Source organism: Dermacentor andersoni, chromosome 8 (genome assembly GCF_023375885.2).
Source record: "Dermacentor andersoni chromosome 8, qqDerAnde1_hic_scaffold, whole genome shotgun sequence".
Classification (NCBI taxonomy): domain Eukaryota; kingdom Metazoa; phylum Arthropoda; class Arachnida; order Ixodida; family Ixodidae; genus Dermacentor; species Dermacentor andersoni.
The window spans coordinates 56801200-56824037 of NC_092821.1; the positions used below are offsets into that span (position 1 = coordinate 56801200).

General features: G+C 43.7%; 1 protein-coding gene, 1 long non-coding RNA gene and 1 other non-coding gene across 8 annotated transcripts in view; 1 reads left to right on the plus strand and 2 right to left on the minus strand.

Annotated features, from left to right (window-relative positions):
* LOC126526347 (uncharacterized) overlaps positions 1-22838 on the minus strand; it is a 185398-nt gene that overhangs the window by 66812 nt on the left and 95748 nt on the right. The window lies entirely within an intron of this gene.
* LOC140219799 (uncharacterized) lies at positions 321-15865 on the minus strand. The gene is made up of 3 exons (XR_011895989.1): positions 15521-15865; positions 14642-14753; positions 321-605 (listed from the first exon to the last, which is right to left on the minus strand). It is a non-coding gene; the product is annotated as an uncharacterized lncRNA (long non-coding RNA).
* On the plus strand, positions 14183-14257 carry TRNAS-GGA (transfer RNA serine (anticodon GGA)). Its single transcript has one exon. It is a non-coding gene; the product is annotated as a tRNA-Ser (tRNA).

Sequence of the window (22838 nt, forward strand, 5' to 3'; positions counted from 1 at the left end):
TATATGTTTTGAGCTGCAGATAAGAACGTTACCTACTCTGCTGCTGGTTTCATTGTGAACAAGGCTCCCGTGGGAAGCCGAAACATAAATATATATTTTAAACCATTTTGGTTGAGTTTGCTTAGTCCTGACATTTCGCATGGCCCCCACGAGTTCAAATTAATGAGGTTTACTGCATGTACACATGTTTGCAATTACACGCTTACTTAATTTCTCTCAGCATGTCTGCTAGGCTACGGTCCATTTTGAGCACCGCGATTTCTCCTCCTCAGGGGCACCACATCTCGAAAGATATGCATCAAGTGCATCTGGAAAATTAATCATTTCACTGTAATACATGTATTGTTACAAACATTACACAAACAAATTTGAAACAATGTCGATGATACTGTCCACAGCTTCCAATTTATGGAGGCTCAATGCCGGCTTCTCAATGAAATTGCGGCCGTTCAGGAAGCACCACCAAAGAGCCCCTGTGATGCTCCTATCCTGAGTGCCAGAACTCCGCACACCAGTTTCGCCAGTTCTTTGCAGAACAGGGAGTCCTAGCCATGGCACTAGAGCAGGTGCCACTCCTCGTCAATGTATACATTTGCTAGGTGTACCTGCAATAAAAGGGCAGAGACACGTTAAGACTGCTTAGGTGTGGGAACGTGAAAGCATCTTTAGTGAACCAGATGGCTGCAATGTGACGTGCACAATATGACACACAGTAGGCACACCTTAAAGGGACTGACAACCGATTTTTAAAGACCTAGTTCTTGGCACAACACAAAGCTCACCCTCAGTAGCGTTTACATCTGCAACGGTTACTTCCAAAAGCACATGGATATTGTGGCATCACAGAAGTGTCCTTGTTTCACACCCCAGGTTCTATTCCCACCCAGTCTGCCAAACTTTCTCATTAAAGCAGCTAATTTGCTTTGTTTACAGGAACCTGAGAAATCTGACATCAAGCATTTTTTATGCATCTTTATTGTTTGTGCAATCAGCCATTGGTTTTATGTCACTAACTGCTGGCAGCAAAAAGAAGTATGTCCAGTGGCATTAGTGTAGGGGCTCCACACAAAATTATATGGCTTACCTCTGTTTGAAAGTAATCTTTAAAGAGACTACACAAGCAATACACAACGACTTTCAGTGAGCCCAAGTTGACTTTCAGCTTTGTGAAGCGTAGAAAGTGGTACAGGTTGTACGGCATGGTGTAGCACGAAAAACTGGAAAAAGAAAGGTTCTAATGGACAGAAAAAAGGGAAAGACGGCGCCACACTCAACTGTTTATTTGACACAAAACTTGCTACATATATACCGCGCACACTCTCGACATCAGGGGAAGAAAAGAGCAAGTGTCAGATCATCTTGTTTTCGTCAAACCCAACAATTTCTTTTTGCATCATATAACAAAACAGATGTTTGACTAACACACGCTTGACCAGTTATACGAATGTGACATGCCTCTAGCAGTTCCTGCGCAGTTTTATCGCTACTCTTACCTAGGATTCTCACCACAGAACAACTTGGCTTACAGTACAGCAGCACGGTATACAATACACAGAAAAATGGGCATTCATATGCGCTTTTAAATTGTTTGCATGTTCCCTCATTCAGTCGTTCACACAACGGCCAGTCTGCCCGATGTAGGTTTTCCTGTAACTTAGCGGTACATGTATCTGATAAACCACAGCAGTGGAACACTTTTCCACGTAGCACTTTGCATGTTTGACTTCGTACATTTGCACTGCACATTCTAAGATTCGGGGACATAGGCAAGACAGCGTGTTCGAGGAAGAAAACAACAGGTACCTCATACCTGTTCGCTGCCTTGAGGCTGTGGCTCCCCCTGTGGTAATAAGGAGCCACTTGAGCCTTTCTTTGGGAATCGTGCTTACTTCCCTCACTCCCCTTCGGATTATTGTAACATTTGAGTTGCTGCAGCGAGGTTTCTGCCACTAGGTGATGACCGAATGAGGAAATCTGGCATTTAAAAGCTGCTGGACACGATGCTTGAAACTAGACAAAAAAGCTATGTGGAAAAGCGGTCCACGTGATTTACCAGACACCGTTAAGTTATGGGAAAACCTATGTCGGGCAGATTGGCCATTGTGTGAATGACCGAATGAGGGAACAAAAACAATTTAAAAAAGGATATGAACACCCATCTCTCTGCACATTGCAAATCGTGCTCCTGTAAGCCACGTTTTTCTGAGGTGAGAATCCCAGGTATGAGTAGAGATAAAACCGCGCGGGAACTACTAGAGGCATATCACATTCAGATCAGTGGTCAAGCATGTGTTAGTCAAACATGTTTTTATACGATGTGGAAATGAAATTGTTGGGTTTCACACAAACAACATGACCTGTCACTTGCTCTTTTTGCTGCCCCTGATGTCAAGAGTGTGCGCAATATATATGTAGCAAGTTTTGTGCCTAATAAACAGTTGTAAGTGTAGTGCCATCTTTCTTTCCCTTCTTTCTGTCCTTTTGTATCTTTCTTTTTGCAGTTTGTTGCACTACAACAGCATGGCATTTAGCAATGACCAAGTCGCTCAAGAGAAAGTTACTGTGTGGTACAGGTTGTACCAGCCAATCAGAAGAGCTCTCTTAGTATCCGCCTCTGATCACCCTCTGAGCAATTAGACGGCTTGTATCTCTACAACTTTTGGCTTGTGCTGTTAGGCTATCATTACATAAACTATAAATGCAGAAGTACATATTAGGATGCTTTATGAAAAGCCAGAGTAGTACTATACTGACTGGATGTGACATAAATGGTAAGAATGTTCTGGCTGGAAACATTGTGAGTTTATCAACACTGACTGACGAGTAACTGAGAAAGTTGGTGCATGTTCATGTTTAACTTTTGCATACAACACAAGGGACAGAAGAGAGACCACAGCGCACAAAAGCTACCAATTCAATGTTTAAATGTTTATTTTATGGGAAGGAATACAGAAAATATTTACACTGCATGTGCACTTGTACTGCACAAACGTTCTTTTAGAATGAGGGCAAATGTTGCAAACAAATAGAATTAGAAAGCACAGAGTGATTGCTATTCTGTGTCATTTAGAGAGTGTTCCTCTTTTCCACACAATCATAATGAGAGCGGACTGACACGTCCCAGTATTTAAGTGATATTCCTTACTGTTATTGTTAGCCATTCCGTTACCAGAGGTGAAAAAAACAGATGAACAATCTAAATCTGATGCATAGCACCAGTCATGTTGTATGGTCTCCCTTCCCTCCCTGTGCAAATTCTGTCCTGAAAAGTTACATGAACTGAATGGCAAACTCTTAAGGACACTACAAATTTCACCTAGTGAACACAGCTGGTTCTCGGAAAATGCACGAATACGGTGATAGGTATGTGACGGCATAGTGTAGCACGCTAACTTCGACACTACTGCAATACTTCAGCTGTCACACGACTACAGTGCTTAAGAGACCACAGAAGTGTAAGTGCACAACAAAAAAAAGCAGGTGCATCAACCATAAATTTGACTTCAGCAAACACAACATAGGCTGTTTCGTGTGGCTAAAATACTAGCTAATATGTAGAAAGTATATGCACAGGTATACTTAGCTATAGGTACTCGCCCATCCAACTTAAAAACTTATTATGAGTTGCTGTGCATATGATGCTTGCTCTAGACACTGGTGGTTACAACAAAGATACTTTTAGAATGAGATAAAATGCTTTCATCTGCCCAGTAATCGAAGTTTTATTGATAGCATTATAATTTAGACTTGCTGGTTGAAGATATTCTGACCTCAACAGCACCAAGCAGATTGAATATAAAAATGCCCACTGCGCTGACCAAATACATAGTGTGAAACAGAACACATGAAAAGGGACCCAAAGTATTAGAAATTATTCATGACAGCTGTTGAATTAGGGCTTGTTGGTTGATTATCACTATTAAAATTACAGAAGTGCCAATCGGAATGTTCTATGTGGTGCAGTTGAAATTAAATTCATTTGATGAGCAACAACGAGCACATGCAACCAGACAATTTAGCACTATGTATGAAATAGTGTTCTTTAATGATTGAGCATCAATACACGGATCTATCAGCTAACTATGTGATCTATACTGTGTTTACTTAAAGTGAAAAATAATGTAACTGGACATAGACTCTTAACTGCTACAATGCCTATTTGCATGAATGGGCATAGCTTGCCAAATTTTTTTTTATGGGAGAGAAAAAAATCAAGCTTACTAGAAAACACCTCAGTACAGCAGTAACGTCATCAATACTTCCTTTTGGGAGAGTTGGTTCATCTCGAAACATATGGGTAACAGCACAAACAGACCACAAGAAGGCAGACACGTACACACAGTGCTGACTAACAACTGATTTTATTGGCAAGGATAGCACACCTTGTAGGGTGTCTCACATAACTTGAGCCAAGAATTTTTTTTAAAAATGAAAGGCACGTTGGAAGTGAACTGAACCAAATGCATAATATTCGCAATAGCCTATAGTAACTCCTACAATCCTTTGTTTTCCCCATAACTTGCCAATTAATTAAATTTAATTACCCAACTCTAATTATTGGCTGAGGACCCTAAGTATGGCACACAGATTTGTAGAGCCCGTTCAGAAACCACCGATCGAGTTGTTTGCTTTACGATACGTCTCACATAGTCATTTCTTCTGAGTTGCAAAGAAAGTCCGCGAAATATGAAACAAGGCACGTGACAGAGTGCTTTGCGCAGTGGTATTGTGCTCCTCTCAAGCGTGCCTTCGGTGAACAAGGTCGGCTCCCGTCGGATGATGGCGAAAATGCATGCTGCAGGCGGAGCGGTGCCAATGAGATAAAGAATGCCCTGCCACTTTCTCGTCACCAGTCACGATGCAGCCAACCTTGTTCACCGAACGCACGCTTGAGAGCAGCACAATACCACTATGTTCCATCACGTGGCCTTCATCATATTTCATGGGCTTTCTTTGCAACCAGGAAAAACAGACTACATGAGACATTTAGTAAAGGAAAGAACTCGATCGGTGGTTTCTGAAGGTGCTCTACAAATCTGCGTACCACACTTGGGGTCCTCAGCCAATAACTAAAAGTTCTGCAATTAAACTTATTTAATTAGCAAGTTATGGGGAAAACAAAAAATTGTCTGAGTTACTATAGGCTATTGCGAATAGTATGGGTTTCATTCAATTCCCTTCACACGTGCCTTTCATATTTAAATTCTTGGCTCACGTTATGTGGGACACCCTGTATATGCCAGAGTGAAGCAAGGGAAATGAAAGGGAAAATCATGTCAAGGGTGACAGCGTGCCAAGTTCACAAGCGCAATGAAGCCAACCAAACACAACAAAGCGCAAACAATTATTTTTCTTTTCCTTTGCAATCTGAAGCCCCGATAGCCGCACCCAGAAGATCAGATTCAGCATCAAAGAGAGCAAAGTGAGGGGTGCTAAAACAGTTGCTACCGAATTTTGTAATGTGGAAGGTTTTTAAACTGATGTGCGCAGTCTTGTCACTGCTCTTTCCTAGAATCGTCGTGACTTTCAACTGGGCCACACAATCCGTATACTTGCTAACGTGCGCAACTAAATGTGCATATTTCTCATCTAGTGTTTTTTTTTCAGTTTTTGAGGGTGTTCCCCTGAACGGTCATTGATACAGCGAGCAATTTCACGGACAGAAAACATCCCACATGACATGGGGATGCAATACACCACTCCAGTGGAACATTTTGCTAACGGCGGTTGGTGCTTCTTCTGGCATCCACATTTTCTGGCATTACATATACGTTGGCACAACTTTCCCAGCTCATTTCGGGCATAGAAACAAATTGGCACACCGTGCCTACTTGCCACCTTAAGATTGTGGGAAAGTTTGTGGATGTAAGGGACCACCTCTGTCTTAGGTGCCTTCAGTTGATCCTCAACCATTGCACTTCCACATCCACACTTGAACTTTTCAAGGAGGACTTTTGAAATGGCAGTCAAGACCGAGATGGGGAACCCTGCAGCTAAAAGACGGCTTACCTGATTATGAAAACTGAGCTTAATCTGATGTGGGCACGATTTTTGGAGAGCCTATTCCATACGCAACACCTGTATACTTCTCTTAATTGTCTTGGAGTGTGCCGAGTGAAAGGGCAGCAATTCCTTAGCCCGTGGGTTGGAGGCCCAGCCAACATGTCCATCACTGAACGTAATCTTTACGTATAAAAACTAAAATTGAAAGGTTCGGAAGTTCAAGGGTGAAAGGCAACTCACGTCTATGTTTGCTAAATATAGATAACACTTTGCCTACTGTAGAGGGTAGGTGAAGGTGGGCTGCTGTTTATAAAAGCACCAAATAAGTGTCAACATGCCGAAAAATTTTTAAAACTGGCCCCCCATTAAACACTTGTTCCAGTGTGTTGTCCACCATTACCTGAAAAATGTCACAAAGATTAGGGGCTACGCAAGACCCTATGCAGATGCCATCGCACTGCAAAAACAGCTGCTTGTCAAATACAATAAAAGTCGAGTTCAAATAAAACTGCAATAAAGATAGAAAATTATGAACGGCCAAACCAACGGTGTTCTGGAAGGATACGTCGCCGTTATCTTCTATGCACTCTTTGACACATGCTAGCAGTTGATTCTGTGGAACAGAATTAAACAACTCCTGCACGTCTTCCGAAAAACCGAAACCAACATGATCATTTCGCTCTAAAAACTGTACTACTGCGACTGATTTCTTTAAAAGTAATGGGTCGTTTAAAGCTAGCGCCTTGAGCTTCTTTAGCAAAAACTGGCTAACACTTCTGCCACGATCCCTGTTCACTAACAATAGTGCTAAACGGAACTTTGGGCTTATGTGTCTTGGCTGTGAAAACCCCCCTCAAACTGTTCCCTCTGCTGCTAGATATGTCCCTGGCAAACTTTCCAAGGTATAATTGGTACAAAACTCAACGAACTTAATTTTTCCTCGCACTTCACTTTTCTCTCCAGGGACACAGTTCTTATTAGCCGCTACCAAACATTTTTAATTGTAAATTCCCTTGGGTAACGTATGGGATTCCGTCTGGTCCTGCTGCCGACGTGACCCATCTTGGCATCGAATCATGACGTCTTCTTCTATCTTATTATAATATGACGTGGGAGACAGGAAATGTTCCAGATTCTTGGAAATGCAGTTGCGTTGTAGGCCTGCTTAAACCGGGGAAATACCCTAACGAGCTCTCCTCCTGCAGACCGATCACCTTAGCCAGTTGCGCCGACAAAGTAATGGAAAGAATGGTCTTGTCAAGGCTGGAATGGTTTCTAGAGAAAAATAATTGCTTTCCTGATTTTATGCATGGATTTAGAAGAGGCCGTTCTTCCATTGACGGTGTTATTGACTTGGTATCCACTGTTGAACAAGAAAGAAGTCGCCGTCGGTTAGTTGGAGCTGTTTTTCTGGATATTAAGGGTGCATACGACAATGTACTCCATTATGCAATCCTTGATGCACTGGAAGATTTAGACGTCGGTGGCCGGCTATATGCATGGATTGTTAGCTACCTCAGTGGCCGCACGGTGTATATGTCAAGTGATGGTGACACCGGACAGTACCATATACATCGAGGTGTTCCACAAGGAGGAGTTCTCAGTCCAACTCTTTTCAATGTTGCATTGATTGGCCTTGCATCCGAACTTCCTAGCACGGAGAAGATTAGCGCATATGCGGACGACATATGCATATGGACATCTGGAGCCACCTGTCCCCAAATGCGTGCTAGGCTTCAACGTGCAGTGACAATCACAGCTAAGTATCTGCGGCGTCAAGGCCTCCAACTCTCAACGGAAAAATGTTCCGTGATTACATTCACGCGAAAACAAATGACCAGGTATCCGATAATCATTAACGGAGTAGCGATACCTACGGTTACACACCACAGATTCCTTGGTGTAGTCATAGACCGGGGATTATCTTGGTCAAGACATGTCGCCGCACTGAAGTCAAAGCTGAAGAGTTTTGTTCACGTCCTTCGCATCGTTGCAGGAACAAGATGGGGCCCCTCGGAGTCGTCGTTACTCCAACTGTACCAAGCACTATTCGTAGGGTATATACGGTACAGCATTCCGGCGCTCTCAAGCATGAGACTTAGCTGTGTGCGCGCACTGGAGAGCATTCAAGCTCAAGCATTGCGCACATGTTTAGGCCTCCCACGATGCACGTCAACCAATGGAACAATAGCGGAAGCTCTTACTTGTCATATTGGGGTATACTTGCTCTGCGAGCCTCTTCGAATGTACCTTCGCGTGTTGACCCGACACAGGCACCATCCTCTGTCATCGCTCCCTGCCACCCACCCAGGTTCCAGCTTTTCAAGGACTATATCGCACCATCAACGCGTTTTGCAATCGAGATTTTCTCCCGCCTGTATTCCAAGAATACCCCCGTGGGTTCTGCCTAAACCTGTCGTTACATTGCAGATACCTGGAATTACTAAAAAGTCATATCCGTTGCATCTATTGGCCTCAGGCAACTCGCCCTGTGGCACATTTCTGCAAAGTACGGAGATACTGCACACGTGTATACCGATGGCTCTGTCACACCATATGCCTCCACTGCAGCCTTCGTCATTCCACATATGATCATTGCTCGGCGGTTTAAACTAGGCCATAGCTCAACATCAACTGCCTCAGAACTTGTTTCTATCCAGGAGGCACTTCGATTTCTCTCCGAGGAGCCTCCTCACGCATGGACAATATTCTGCGATTGCAAGACAGCTCTTCAAACGATTGACTGTGTCCTCAGACGGGGCCCGTATTATTCCATGGCTATAGAAATTACAGAACGGCTCGACCACGCAACTAGATATGGCCACAATGTCACCTTTCAGTGGATACCCTCACACTGTGGCCTGATCGGGAGCGAACAGGCAGAAGCTGAAGCGAAAACTGCTTTAGATAATGCTTGTGAAGTACGCATTCCGTTCTCACGTGCAGACACAAACGTCCTACTTCGTCGCGTAAACCGCAACTCTACGTTAGAAACACTGGACCCAACCAGATCGACGACACAAGCGATTACACAAATGGGACCAAGAAATGAAATTTCGTATGCCTCACAAGCTCAAAAGAAGCCACACGAGCATGGTGCACCGGATTCGCCTTGGTGTCGCATTCACCAACCGTTATAGACATATGATAGGTGCCAGTGATACTAGCCCAAACTGAATTCTGTGAGGTGCCAGAAACGCTTGAACATATATTTTGTGTGTGTCCCACCTACGCGCAATAACGACAGCAACTTGTCTCTTCCATTGCAAAGATCCATGAGTGACCGCTATCGGACGAGTTTCTTTTAGGTCCTTGGCCTAATGCAAACAGCGCAGCCCTGGTAACAAGAGCCGCTGTAGCTTTTCTCCGAGCCACTGGGCTGGACGCACGGCTTTAGAGAGGCCACAACTCTGAATTTGTATATACGCATCTCTTCCTTATACCATCATCATTCATCAGCCCTTTCCCTCCCCGTCCCTCTTCCCCAGTGTAGAGTAGCAGGCCAGAGCAAGTTATAGCTCAGGCCGACCTCTCTGCCTTTCTGTAAATAAATTTCTCTAACTTGGGTAATACGATGAGCCCACTCTCTTTGTCAGCTTGCGTAAGCATCAGGTTGTTGCTCTTAAAAAAAGATATGTCATTCAACAATCTACTATGGTGCGAGTCCGGGGTTTTTGGAGCAAGCTTTAGCAGGCAGTCAACACCTTTGAGAAGGCGGTGGTCCCGATTATCATCTTTTCCTGAGTGGCCACTTTCCAATTTAATGCAGTGAGATCATGTGCAGGAACATCAGCTTGGACCCCAAATTTGGATCCTTTCTGAAGATGATGCATAATCTTCCCTGGTATGTGGACGTCCCCCATGACGACATTGCTTCCATCTTGCGTCATTTTCCTCCTGAACACCGGAGCAACTCATTCAAGATGCAAGCATCTTAATCGCAAGCCAATCAGGATGGTCCTTAAAACACAGAAGATGGAACCAGTCCTGAAAAAGTTGGACTTGTTGTCACAGTTCTGAGTGACTTATTCTGCAAAATCTTTTCACATGCCCCCACACTGGTTTCACAAGGCTGAAGAGGGTACTTACTTCATTAGGGACGAGTCCTTTCCGGATGCAAAAGGTGAAGTGTCTTTCCTTCCTCTTGTAAGGTTGTAAGGCACCTTTTCCACCATCAACCTTCTACTCAGTCACATCGCCCATGCAACATGCTAGTCAAGACAGTTCGCCTTTTCCATCCGGAAATGACTCGTCCATAACGAAGTAAGTGCCCTCTTCGGCCCTGTGAAACCAGCGTGGGGGCACGTGAAAAGACTTTGCAGAATAAGTCGCTCAGGACAGGTTGCACCTTCTGTGATTTAAGGACCATCCTGACTGGCTTGTGATTAAGAAGCTCGCGTCTTTGAAGCGCCTAGTGGCACAGCTCATGGAGTGCAGGTGGAGGTGCATCTTGAATATGTTGCTCTGTTGTACAGGAGACAAGAAAATGACGCAAGATGGAAGCAATGTCAGCGTCATGGGGGACATCCATATACCAGAGAAGATTATGCAACATCTGCAGAAAGGATCCAAATTTGGGGTCCAAGCTGATGTTCCTGTGCATGATATCACTGCAATGAATCGAAAAGTGGCCACTCAGGAAAAGATGATAATCGGGACAGCTGCCTTCTTGAAGGTATTGACTGCCTGCGAAAGTTTGCTCCGAAAACCCCGGACTCGTACCGTACTAGATTGTTGAATGACATCTCTTTCTTTAAGAGTAACAACCTGATGCTTATGCAAGCTGACAAGCCGGGTGGGTTCATTATTTTGGCCAAGAGAACTTACAATGAAAAAGGTTTGGTAGCGGCTAATAAGAACTTTGACCCTGGAGAGAAAAGTGAAGTGCAAGTAAAAACCAAGTTCGTTGAGTTTTGTAAGCAATTAGACCTCAAAAATTTTGCCAGGGACATATCTAACAGCAGAGGGAACAGTTTGAGGGATTTTTCACAGCCAAGACACATAAGCCCGAAGTTCCATTTAGCACTACTGTTAGTGAAGAGGGATCGTGGCAGAAGTGTGTTAGCCAGTTTTTGCTAAGCTGAAGACGCTAGCTTTGAACGACCCATTTCTTCTAAAGAAATCAGTCGCAGTAGTAGATTTTAAAGGGAAATGATCATGTTGGTTTCGGTTTTTCAGCAGACGTGCAGGACTTGTTTCATTCTGTTCCGCAGAATCAACTGCTAGCGTGTATCAAAGACTGCATTGAAAATAATGGCGACGTATCCTTCCAGAACACTGTCGGTTTGTCCGTTCATAACTTTCTATCATTATTGCAGTTTCATTTGAACTCTACTTCTATTGTGGTAATAGTTCTGCGGAAACCCGCGAGGTGGAGATAAGTAATTAATTATGGGAAAATGAGACATCCACTCAATCGTAGCAATTAATTGCTACGATTGACATCTGCTACCCTACTACCTGCTAGCCACCGGGTTAGCTGGTAGAGTGGCTGCCCTGGAAAGGCAGTGGTCCTGGGTTCTAGTCCCGGACTAGGACGAATTTTTCTTCAACTGCGAGGCTTTTCTTTAAGGAACCCGCATGGGTTTCCTTTGTAGCAATTGCTATGATTTGGTGGATACCTCATTTTCCCTAAATTAATTACATTTATTGTATATCACGAGTAGTCATTTCTGTAGCGCGATGGCATCTGCATAGGCTCTTGCGTAGCCCCTATTCTTTCTGACATTTTTCTGGCCAAGGTGGAAAATGCACTGGAACAGATGTTTAATGGATGCCAGTTTTAAAATTCTTTAGGTATGTTGAGAATGTTTTAGTGCTTTTAAAACAGCAGCCTACCTTCCCCTACCCCTATACATTAGGCAAAATATTTTCCATTTTTAGCAAACATAGACATGGGTTGCGTTTCACCCATGAACTCCCGGACCTTTCAAGTTTACAGTTTTTAGACCTAGAAATCATGTTCTGTGATGGACATGTTTGCTGGGGCTACTACCGACGAGCTAAGAAGTTGCTGCCCTTTGACTCTGCACACTCCAAGACAATTAAGAGAGGTATAGCAGTGTTGTGTATGGCATCAGCTCTCCAAAAATCGTGCCCACCTCAGATTAAGCCCACGTTTAATAATCAGGCAAGCCGCCTGGCTCAGGTTCCCCGTCTTGGTCTTGACTGCCGTTTCTGAAATCCTACTTCCAAAATTCAAGTGAGGATCAGGAAGTACACTGGCTGAGGATCAATGGAAGGCACGTAAGACAGAGGTGGTCCCTTACATCCATAAATTTTCCCACAATCTTAAGAAGGTGGCAAGTAGGCACGGCGTGTCAATTTGTTGCTCTGCCCCAATTAAGCTGGGAAAGTTGTGTCCACATATCTGTAACGCCAGAAAACGTGGATGCCAGAAGAACCACCAACCGCTGTTAGTAAAATGTTCCACTGGAGTGGTGTATTGCATCCCCATGTCATGTGGGATGGTTTACGTCGGCAAAACTGGTCGCTGTGTCAATGACCGTTTAAGGGAACACGCTCAAAAAGTGAAAAAAAGAAACTAGATGATAAATATGACATTTAGTTGCGAACGTTAGCAAGTATACTGAATGGGTGGCCTGGTTGAAAGAGATGATTCTAGGAAAGGGCAGTGACACGACCGCACGCATCAGTTTAGAAGCCTACTACATTAGAAAATTTGGTAGCAGGTGCTTTAGCACTCCTTCCCTTGCTCTCTGTGATGCTGAATTTGATCTTCTACATGTGGCTACCGGGGCTTCAGACGGCAAAGAAAAATAATTGTTTGCATATTGTTGCGCTTGGTTGGCTGTATTGTGCTTGCGTGGTTAGCACGCTATCACCCTTGACGTGTTTTCCCCTTCATTTCCTTTGCTTCACTGGCATATATAAGGTGTGCTATCCTTGCCAGTAAAGCCAGTTATTAGCCAGCACTGTGTGTATGTGTCCCCCTTCTTCTGATCATGTTTGTGCTGTTACCCATATGTTACAGCAGTAACTGCAGCACAGTGAATAATGACCTTCATGTATCATTTCAAAAAGTTCCGGCTCATCAAATGTGTATTTGCCAGTGGCAGTTATTCTGGGAACAAGAGATAAATAATGGCAAATATGAATGTTAAACAATGGTAAGCACGCCATGTGCTTAGACATGCAACATAGTTGTCCCACTACACTTTGAATTCTTATGTGCACAGAAACTGCACAAGCGTGTAGAATAAACAGAAAAGAAGATGGAAATAAAAGCTGCAGCATAGGAAACAGTTTCAAAACAATAAAGCCAAAATAAAAAAGTGAGAAATACACCGTGTACTAAGCAAAAATAATAACTTTTATGCTTTTAGCGCACAAAAAGGGACGAGAGACAGAGGTACGACACGGACACAGCGCTAACTTCCAGCAATTGTTTTATTCTACAAAGCGGTACACATATTTATGGGTAACAGACAACAGCATAAGCATGCACATATGCACTGGTTTCTAATCAAATGAGACAGCAACGAGACATGTAATGGAAAGTTAAGATGATATCGAAGATGAAAAGGCAACCATGCATAGCCAAAAAATTTTTGTAATTGCAAGATTAAAATGCCATCTCCATCAAGCCACCCTCTGTGACACGTTAAAAAAATCAAATTCTTTTTTTGAAAGATCGATTGAAGGTGCGCTAACACGAGCGTTCCCCAAACTAGCGATCTTCGCCGCTTCAATAATCTGTGTTAGCACGCCTTCAATCGATCTTTCAAAAAAAGAATTCGATTTTTTAAACGTCACAGAGGGTGGCTTGACGGAGATGCCATTTTAATCTTGCAATTACACAAAATTTTTTGGCTATGCATGGTCGCTTTTTCATCTTCGATATCATCTTAACTTTCCATTACACATGTCTCGTTGCTGTCTCATTTGATTAGAAACCAGTACATATGCGCATGCGTACGCTGTTGTCTGTTACCTATATATATATGTGTACCGCTTCGTAGAATAAAACAATTGCTGGAAGTTAGCGCTGTGTCCGCGTCGTACCTCTGTCTCTCACCCCTTTCTGTGCGCCAAGAACCTAAAAGTTATGGAATGCCAACATGCCCAAACCTACGCTCTTTCAAAAATAATAAAGGGAAAATCAGACAGAATTTGTCAGCTGTTGACAAATTTGACTTCACCCTACCATTTGCTAGCCGCCTGGTTAGCTCAGATGGTAGAGTGGCTGCCCTGGAAAGGCAGTGGTCCCGGGTTCGAGTCCCGGACCATGACGAATTTTTCTTGAACTTCGAGGCTTTTCTTTCTAGGAACCTGTACGGGTTTCCTTTGTAGCAATTGCAATGAATGGGTGGATGTCTGATTTTCCCTTTATTAATTACTTCTCTCCACCTTGCGGGTTTCCGCAAGAACTATTCTGTCAAACAAAAATGAAATTTAAATTGCAGCCAAGCAATTGATGCAAGAAAAAATACTTGACATCAGGACATGTTAGATCTAGTTTTATATAGAAAACAATAACAGCTATGAACACAAATAAGCAGCAAGTTGCAAAAATACTTATCCTACTTAGTAAGCTGTGTTGAGTAATATGTTGATAAACTTATTCACGAATGATACTGAGGTCCTACTCTTTGGAACACATACACATCATACATACCTGAACCAAGCAATCAGATTACACACTGCGCTATGGCAGTCATTCAAGGTTTCCCTGCATTTCTGCTGGCTCCTCCATTATGTGGACACTGGTGTGGGTTACGGCCTCGCCACTACAAAATAAGTTCGGAAAGTTCGCAGTTAATTTATAGCAGTGGCACATTAACGCTGTCACAGTGTGAACACATGCAAGGAGCATCTAAAATAGTCACGAAAATAATGTTTGCATTAATGAAGGGTGGCAACAGAGGGACCCCTTCATCACCGTAAAATTTTTAACACACACACAGCAGCAACACATTACAAAGAATCTTTGTTTACATACCAATTCAATTTTTTCATGACTTAGTTTAAGCAACTGTCTCGTGTCATGTTTAGTTATGCATAAGTTATGTCAACACATCTTGTCTTAAAAATTTTTAGTAATCTGCACCTGTTGCAAGCTTTGACTGCTTACGTTTTTTTTTTTTTCAAAAACTGCTCGTAAATTCAGAACCGCGTAAGCACAGATTATTTACAACGTAGAAGCATTTATACGCGAGGAAACGTCATTGCAGTAAGAATCTGTTAAAATGCAGATGAGCGTTGTTATGCAACTTAAGCAGAAAAGCGGGAGCTCACGCACAGGCGCACATGATGAACACGATTATTTCCGAACGTAATATTTCTCAACGGAAGAAAACGCTTATAATGATTTTCAATTTCGCATTAAGACAATAAACTTGCCTAGCTAAATTCTGACAACCAGCGCTCAGCAAGCATCAGCACGGGTTCCACTGTTGCCGTGGCAGTTCTATTGGTTCTATTCTACGCTCGTGCACTCTGTGCACACACGAGTGCACGCACAATACACGTGTGGTTAGCAAGCACGATTACTTACCTTTTTAATGGTACGACGCGGTCGAAAAGCGCTCTCCAAGTTACCGGTGCTGCGTCGACTCCCAGTCTACACGCCGTTACGTAGTGGACGAGCTGAGGCACGCTAATAATACACATTATTTCTTTGCGACGTCCAGCGAACTTCCCGCAACCAGACACAAAAGAGAACGCACTCCAGGGCATGGAAATCGTTGGTCCCCATTTGCCTGGCACGCCACGCATATGGCGAGTTTCAGAGAGACACAAGCTATCTTCTGGCACTTCTGTGTTCGCGAACCAAGTCACATTTCGTTACACCAAACACAAAACCACACGATTAGACAAACACGCCACAACGGCTCGCGCAACCGCCCGGCGACCGGCAGTTGCAAAATAGAGAGCAGAGTAGACAAATGAATGCTATGACCGTCTTCTTTGAAACAGGGTGGTGGGTTGCGCCACCAACCGATCGCATGGGGCGAGCGTCATTTGTAGACCTTTGCGGTTGTGTGGCCCCCGTGATGCCTTAATATTAACCAGTACCCACTCATTTTGTGCCGTATTGCGCCCAACTACGTATAGTTGCGAGACAAAAAAAAAACGAACATTGAAGCGTCTATATTGCACGCTATACTTTACTGTAGAAAAAAATTTTATGGCGTATTTTCGATTTTGAACAACTTCTGCCGTATGCAGCCAGCAAAAGTATGGCCTCCGAGAACCGCACTTCAAGTCAGCTGTATTGAAGTTTTTTCATGGCGTTATGAGCTCCTGCCCGTGCTACGTGCGTTGTCACTTCGTTTTAAATAACTTTCTGCTGTCATCAACATCAACTGTAGCCTCAGGAATTGTTGACACGGTATCAGGTGTACGCTTGTGCAGCGTGCGATGTTTCCGAGCGTGTTGTAGCTGTTTAAGTCGGAAAGCATCAAATCTACCAGGGTTCATCACTCGTGTAGCGCAGGTTACACCGGTGTCGTCCGCATTTGCTTTCGTGCCGGTGTGTTCAATGTGCGCGGGTTGCGCGCCTGTCGCCCGTGCCTTCTGTGTTTATCGTGCGACTCACGAACATTCCTCAGAAAAAAACATATATATCTGCAGCGTACATGTGTCCTACGTGGTGTGTACTAGAAATGTGCGGTGGTGTACGATGTTTTTACAGCCAAGTGGCTGCAGTGCGTTCCAGCGAATAAACGCGATTACGTAGTGTTTCCTGGTTATCTTTGTGATTTACCTGCATCTGCGATAGAACCCACGAGGCGTTTGCATGACCTTGCATTGTGATTGTGGAATTTAGTGTTTTGTTTGCCTTCTTCAATGAGTGGCCTTTTATAGACGTTCTTGCTTGATAATAAAAAAAAAAAAATATCTGTAATGGGGCTGAAATAATCCGGCTTTTTATTCCTTGAAAATTGACGTGAGTGGTAATTTTACAAGATAATAGCAATCCAGCTCTGGACATCGAGCTGTAAAGCAAAATATCTAAACTTGTTACAGTATGTGAATCTTGCTATGATGTGTCAATATCTCTAGCATGTTCTCAGTGCTGAGGGCTGTGCACTATGTTAAAGGTAAATGTAATTGTCTACTCATCTGAATTAGTATATATGATTTCTTCATATCATTTGTTCCAACTAGAAAAATTTCATAGGTGCATTGTTGACTTCTAGAGTTAAAAAGACACATGAGATATTACTCAACAGTATGCGTTACAATCTTTCGACATGAATTCAGGAGTATTATATGTTGTGCCATGCATAGTTACTTTGTACGTACAAAGTATTTATATGAATACACAAAATCTGATTCCTCCATCGCCTGTTGTTTGTAAGTCATGAAGCAAATAAATAATTTCAGCCTGCACTGATTGCTTGCAATACACTTCATATTCAAATGTTTGCTAAAAATCTGCGACAAGAATGATCTACCTTAGTTTTGCTTCTGCTGCTGACATTGATTTAGCAATTTCTGTAGAAAGATGTGCACCATGAGCAAAATACGGATGCAAAATAAATAGCTGATTTTGGATCAGTTTTTCGAAAGCTGCAATACCATTTATACTTTGCGCAATAAGTGCAATGTAAAGGCAATGAAGGTAACTGTAGACTTGTGTTTCGTCATTTGACGGGTAGAAACAATTTCTGGTACCCTATCTGAGCTGATGCAGCAACCTAACCCATACTTCACAGAAAAATGGAAAGTTTCTTCACAAGTGACTGATTCACACAGGCTTGGGAATAGGACTAGCATATTTAATGAAATCATTCTGAAACATAATTAATCAGCATTCTAAAGATGAATGGATAGTGGTAACATCGCCAGTGGCTCACAAGTGGTTGTGTTATACTCCTGTCACAGTGGACATTTTAATGTCATTCGAATCGAATGGCATTAGCATTGAATGACATTATTCGGTTGTTACGCAGCAATATTTAATGCCATTAGAATCGAATTACTTCTGCAATCAAATGAATCTGAAAAAAATCAGTCGGCTTTGCACTCGTGGCGAATGACTAAAATGACATTGAGCATTCATAATTTCAGAAGCAGTAATGTAAAGAGGTAATTAATTTTGTGTTATTTAAGGCATCTGCTATTTCGACTAGAGGAAAGCTGTACGGCAGGCTTTCACAAAATGTTTTTTACTCTCCACCTCAGTGGCGTCTGGCGGCTGTCGCTTTACTGGTCAGTCATACTGCAAGCAGTCGAGTGCCTGTATGCATCTATTTGACAGTCTCGCCTCTTCCTCCGATTGCTTTGTTCACAATGCAAAGCACACAACAACTGACGGCTTCGGCTACTGCCGTATTGTCAGCCGTATTGTTTGTCTTCAATTTATTGGCTATGGCTACTAAGCTGGTCAAGCCTTGTTTTTGCTTGTAGTGGCTAGAAATTCTAGAATTGGAAGTTTTATATGCGTGTTATTCTGGTGAAGTGACACGCCATATTTATGTTAAAATAAGTTGACTTTCTACATAGACATTCTACATATACCTTGCTCTTGTTCTCTCACCAATTTTTTTTGCAATGATTGCCATTGATATCATGACCGAATGACATCGATTTTTGTTGTGTACCACCACCACAGGTCGAATGGCATTTATTGCACTGAGTGTAATTTGCATCTAATGACATTAAAATGTCCAGTGTGACATGTATTAGATATGGTATAGCAGCTTACACTTTGAAGGAGTTTCGGTACATTAGCATGTTCCATAAGCTAGGGTGAATCGATACGTACTGGCCCACCTGTCACACGTGTAAAGCTGATGTTATTAAAGCTTAGCCTTAATTTTCTATGTTTAGTTAGATTAGGGCAGTTTGTCTTGGCGTAAGCTTATAGAGATTTTATTCAGCATAGCACATATAACTTTGGTAACATGAGACACTAGGTTACACTATTCCTCATCTCTGGTTACAGTTACGTGATTATGCGTGTTCTGCTTAAATATGTTGGCAGTTTATTTATGTCATGGCCAGACAATGTCGGCTGACGGCAATTTTTCTTGGTTCATTGGTTCTGCAGCTGTGCTTGAAGGCCACCTCGACGTATATAAGTAGCCAGCTCCAAAGGACCTGGCGTTTTAAATGTGGCCCTCCCGTCCCTGAGGCACGACGTTAATTAATTTAGTCACAACTCGAGATCCGCGATACAAGTTGACTCATATATAGGCGGGCAGCACAGCGATCGTGAGTCGCGGTGGTTTGCGTGGCTTGCGTATGTGTTTGCTCATCGCTGCCAACCATGTCAGGACAGCCAGCGGCATTTTCATCAGACACGACAAAATTGTAGAGACGTTTATTGTCCTGACGAAGATAGGTTCTAAGCCTAGTGGCTCCCAGCGATATCAGCGGCTGCAAGGGGAGCCTAAATAGACGGCACTCCGCTGCGGCGACACTCGCGTTGATAACATCGCGTCGACATAACATCGACACTCGCGTTTAGTAAGATCGTTTTGTGTAAAACGAAGGAGTGCTGAGCATAGACGTTTGTTTGCAGCTTCTTGGCTGCGAAGTATTCTGGTCGTGTTTGCAGGGGCTTGTTCGTATACCACACGAATCGCCGCGGAAACCACTCCGACGCGTTGCACGGTGGATCGCGCGCAAAGCAGGTGTTTCCCGAACGCGACGGAGAGCGCCGCCGCTCAAGTCTGTTGCTTCCAGTGCCTTCCAGTGTGAAACCAGCACGTTTTTTGACACTGGATCGCACATGGGGACGCTGGCGCTCGCTGGGACTGACTGGGACACGTGAGAACGCTGGGTCCCACTGGACGAGACGCTGGTTCCACTGCCATGACTCTCGGGCGCACTGGTTTGTGCTGTACAGGCGCTGGTTCTCGCTGCAGTTCGCTGGTTCGCACTGGAAACTGCGCTGGGTGTGTTTGTGCCGCGCTGGTTCCAGTGCGCGAGGACGATCGCTGCTGAATATTCAATGCTTTATACAATTTCATCGCTTGATACTAGTCTCTTGTCCTAAATAACGTTATATCTTGGGGTCATAACACTCTATTTCGTGTCGCAGCTTGGTGCAAAGGTGCGTAAGTTGCCCTGTTTATACATGCACATTTGACACTGAAGATCACTCTCGTTTTTCTTGCATTTTCCCTTTTGACTGGGCGGATAGCTAAATTCTTGAACGAAATCACGCATACGCAGAGGACGCCGCGTTTTTTAGTAGTTTGCGCGTAACATATGACTGGGATTTGTCGCAGTGTTGTGGAGTGGACATGAAATCCAGTTGTTCAGACGCGCTCGAACGGACCCCGAGTTCGAAGCCTACCGCTGATTGATATTATCGCACCGACAACGAAGTTGAGGCGATTCGCGCGCTTCCACTTTCCCTATCGTACTAAAAGAAGGTTCTGGGGCTCAAATACACGCATTTTAGCTTTCGCCAGCTACCCGCGCCGAGATCGCTCCCCGCCACGGAGTGGTCCCCACGGAAGCTCAGGCGTATCCGCCGAGTCCGTCTGCACGCTATCGGCGCATCTGGGCTCAGGAACCAACAAGACTAAACAAGGATAAATCACTCCATATTTGAACTTTCGCATCGGTGTTCTTAAATAAACTGTTTTTTTCTTTCGTGTCTACGGTGCCAGTACAAGAAGCGATGCGCGCCGATGTGACGCGTCATAAACACAAATAAGTATACGTGCTGTCGCCGAAGGCTGCCAGCACTAGCCTGCGCTTCTCTGACGAAGATATATGACTAAACGGACGTGTCAATTGAATCGCATAACTGAACTTAGAAAACGTTGCATATCCCATGCCTGAAGAACAAGAAACGGCTATCGAAATCAGTAGTAACAGCCCACACAGCTTCCCGGGTCGGCGGTTAATTTAGGACTTTTTTCGTAGTTAAAGTACCTATCGCAAGTGCAAATCGATGTCGTGACACTTCCAAGCATACTACTCAATAAGAACAGCAACTTTAGTTCTCTGGTACAGGCGTGAGTTTTAGTTGGTGAGCAATAACACATTTACTATCTGTACGAGACCTGTCTCTGCCCAATTAAAGTATGGTGAATTATCCTTAGGGTACCACCTGCTCACATGGCGTAGTGGTAAAGCAGCGCGCTTGGGAACTGAAGGTCAGTCGTTCGATTCCTAACTTGACCTTTTTTTTTTTTTTTAACTAGTACGTTCTTTATTGCTTTCTATAATATAACAATATATATACGTTTCCGGGCACCACGTATTTAACGCGCAAGAGCTCTTTTTCGCACCAGTACGCCGTGCCTGACTAGCGCCCCAGCATGCACCGCGCGACACGGGCCCATAATCCGGCGTTGTATTGGACACTGGGCGGTTTTGCAATAGGATTGCCAGGGAAGCGGCAGCGACAGCTGCAGACGACGCAACGAGGAGGCAGCGTGATACATTTCGTCGTCTGTTTCGATTAGTAAACGTCGCTGTGACGAAGAAGTCGCACTTTCTGCTGCAATTTGCTCAAGTTTGTGAACTGCTACCGACAGTTGTATACCACGACTTGTTTTGCGTTCAATGTACAAACGGCGCGATCTCGTAGACTGAGCGGCTGTACACAGCCAAAACATGCCTTGCACAGGCGCACGACATCTTGTCACATTGGCGTTTTCTCGGACACCCAAAAAAAAAATTATCGCGGATTTTCAAGCGTACAACCCAGGGAAGACGTCCAGCGCGTTTGAGCAGCGAGTGCAAATAACCTTGACACGTTCACACAAAACACTAATCGGTCGTTGCAGCTACTCGGTGCACTGATGATACGTTCTCTCGGCAAATGATCACATGAAATAACCAACGAAGGCACTGGAGCTTCACAAGGTTCACACGGACGCGCGCTGACACACGCACGCACGTCGCTATTTACTCCGTGGGGAGTTTCCAACCACGTGACCTGAAACTCCGTGCGGAGTATAATCGTGTCATGTCGTTTTTATACTCCGTTCCTAACCTATCGGAGTATAATGAAGACATGTGCCGTCTTCACTCCGCTATGACGGAGTAAATGCTTGGGGCATGGGAGGTATTGGGGCTGATAAGCCGATAAAACTCCCATCTCGGCTAATTTTTGCTTACAGTGTAGAGTTAATATCGTCTATTCCTGACGATGACGAAATCTTTAACTTACGAATCAAGTTCACGACACCGTCGTAATCAATTAACAAGGGCTCCATCTGAGGAAAATTCATCTTAACAACTTCAGGTAGAGAGGCACAGGGCAACACATTATTCAAAAATGATTTAGAATACACTTCATTGAGCACAGAACAACATTCTTCTTGTGGAAAAACAGCACCATCTACATCAGTTAACGATATTGTGTTACATTCGGAACCCTTGCCAGTTTTCCAAAATGTTTTAGTATTTTCAGTCAGCAGAGATGGAAGTGTATTGTAAAAGAAAACGCGTTTGGCTTCTTTGGCTGCGTTTTTAAACAGTGAAGCAACCTGCTGATACGCACGCCAGCTATCAATTGTGTTCCGTTTTTTAGTTTGGCGAAACAGCCGCTTCTTGCTGTTCAAGATACGTTTTAGGGATGCATTAAACCACGCTGCTCGATGGTTACACCGGACAACTCGGAGGGGTATGTATTTTTGTACTAATTCATTAACTCTATTTTTAAAGAGCGACCAGTTCTGTTCAACGCTCCGAGTGTAATAGTCCGGCATATATTCTTCTACAAAAGCTTCAAGTTGTGTGTTCATTGATGCGTAATCGGCTTTACTGTAGGCTCGAATGTATTTTTGTTTGCTATTGGGACGGTTGATGTTTTCCTTAAGCTGGAAATGAATAAAACAATGATCGCTAACCCTGGCAAAATGCTTAAAGAATTGACAAGATCCGGTGCGGTAGTC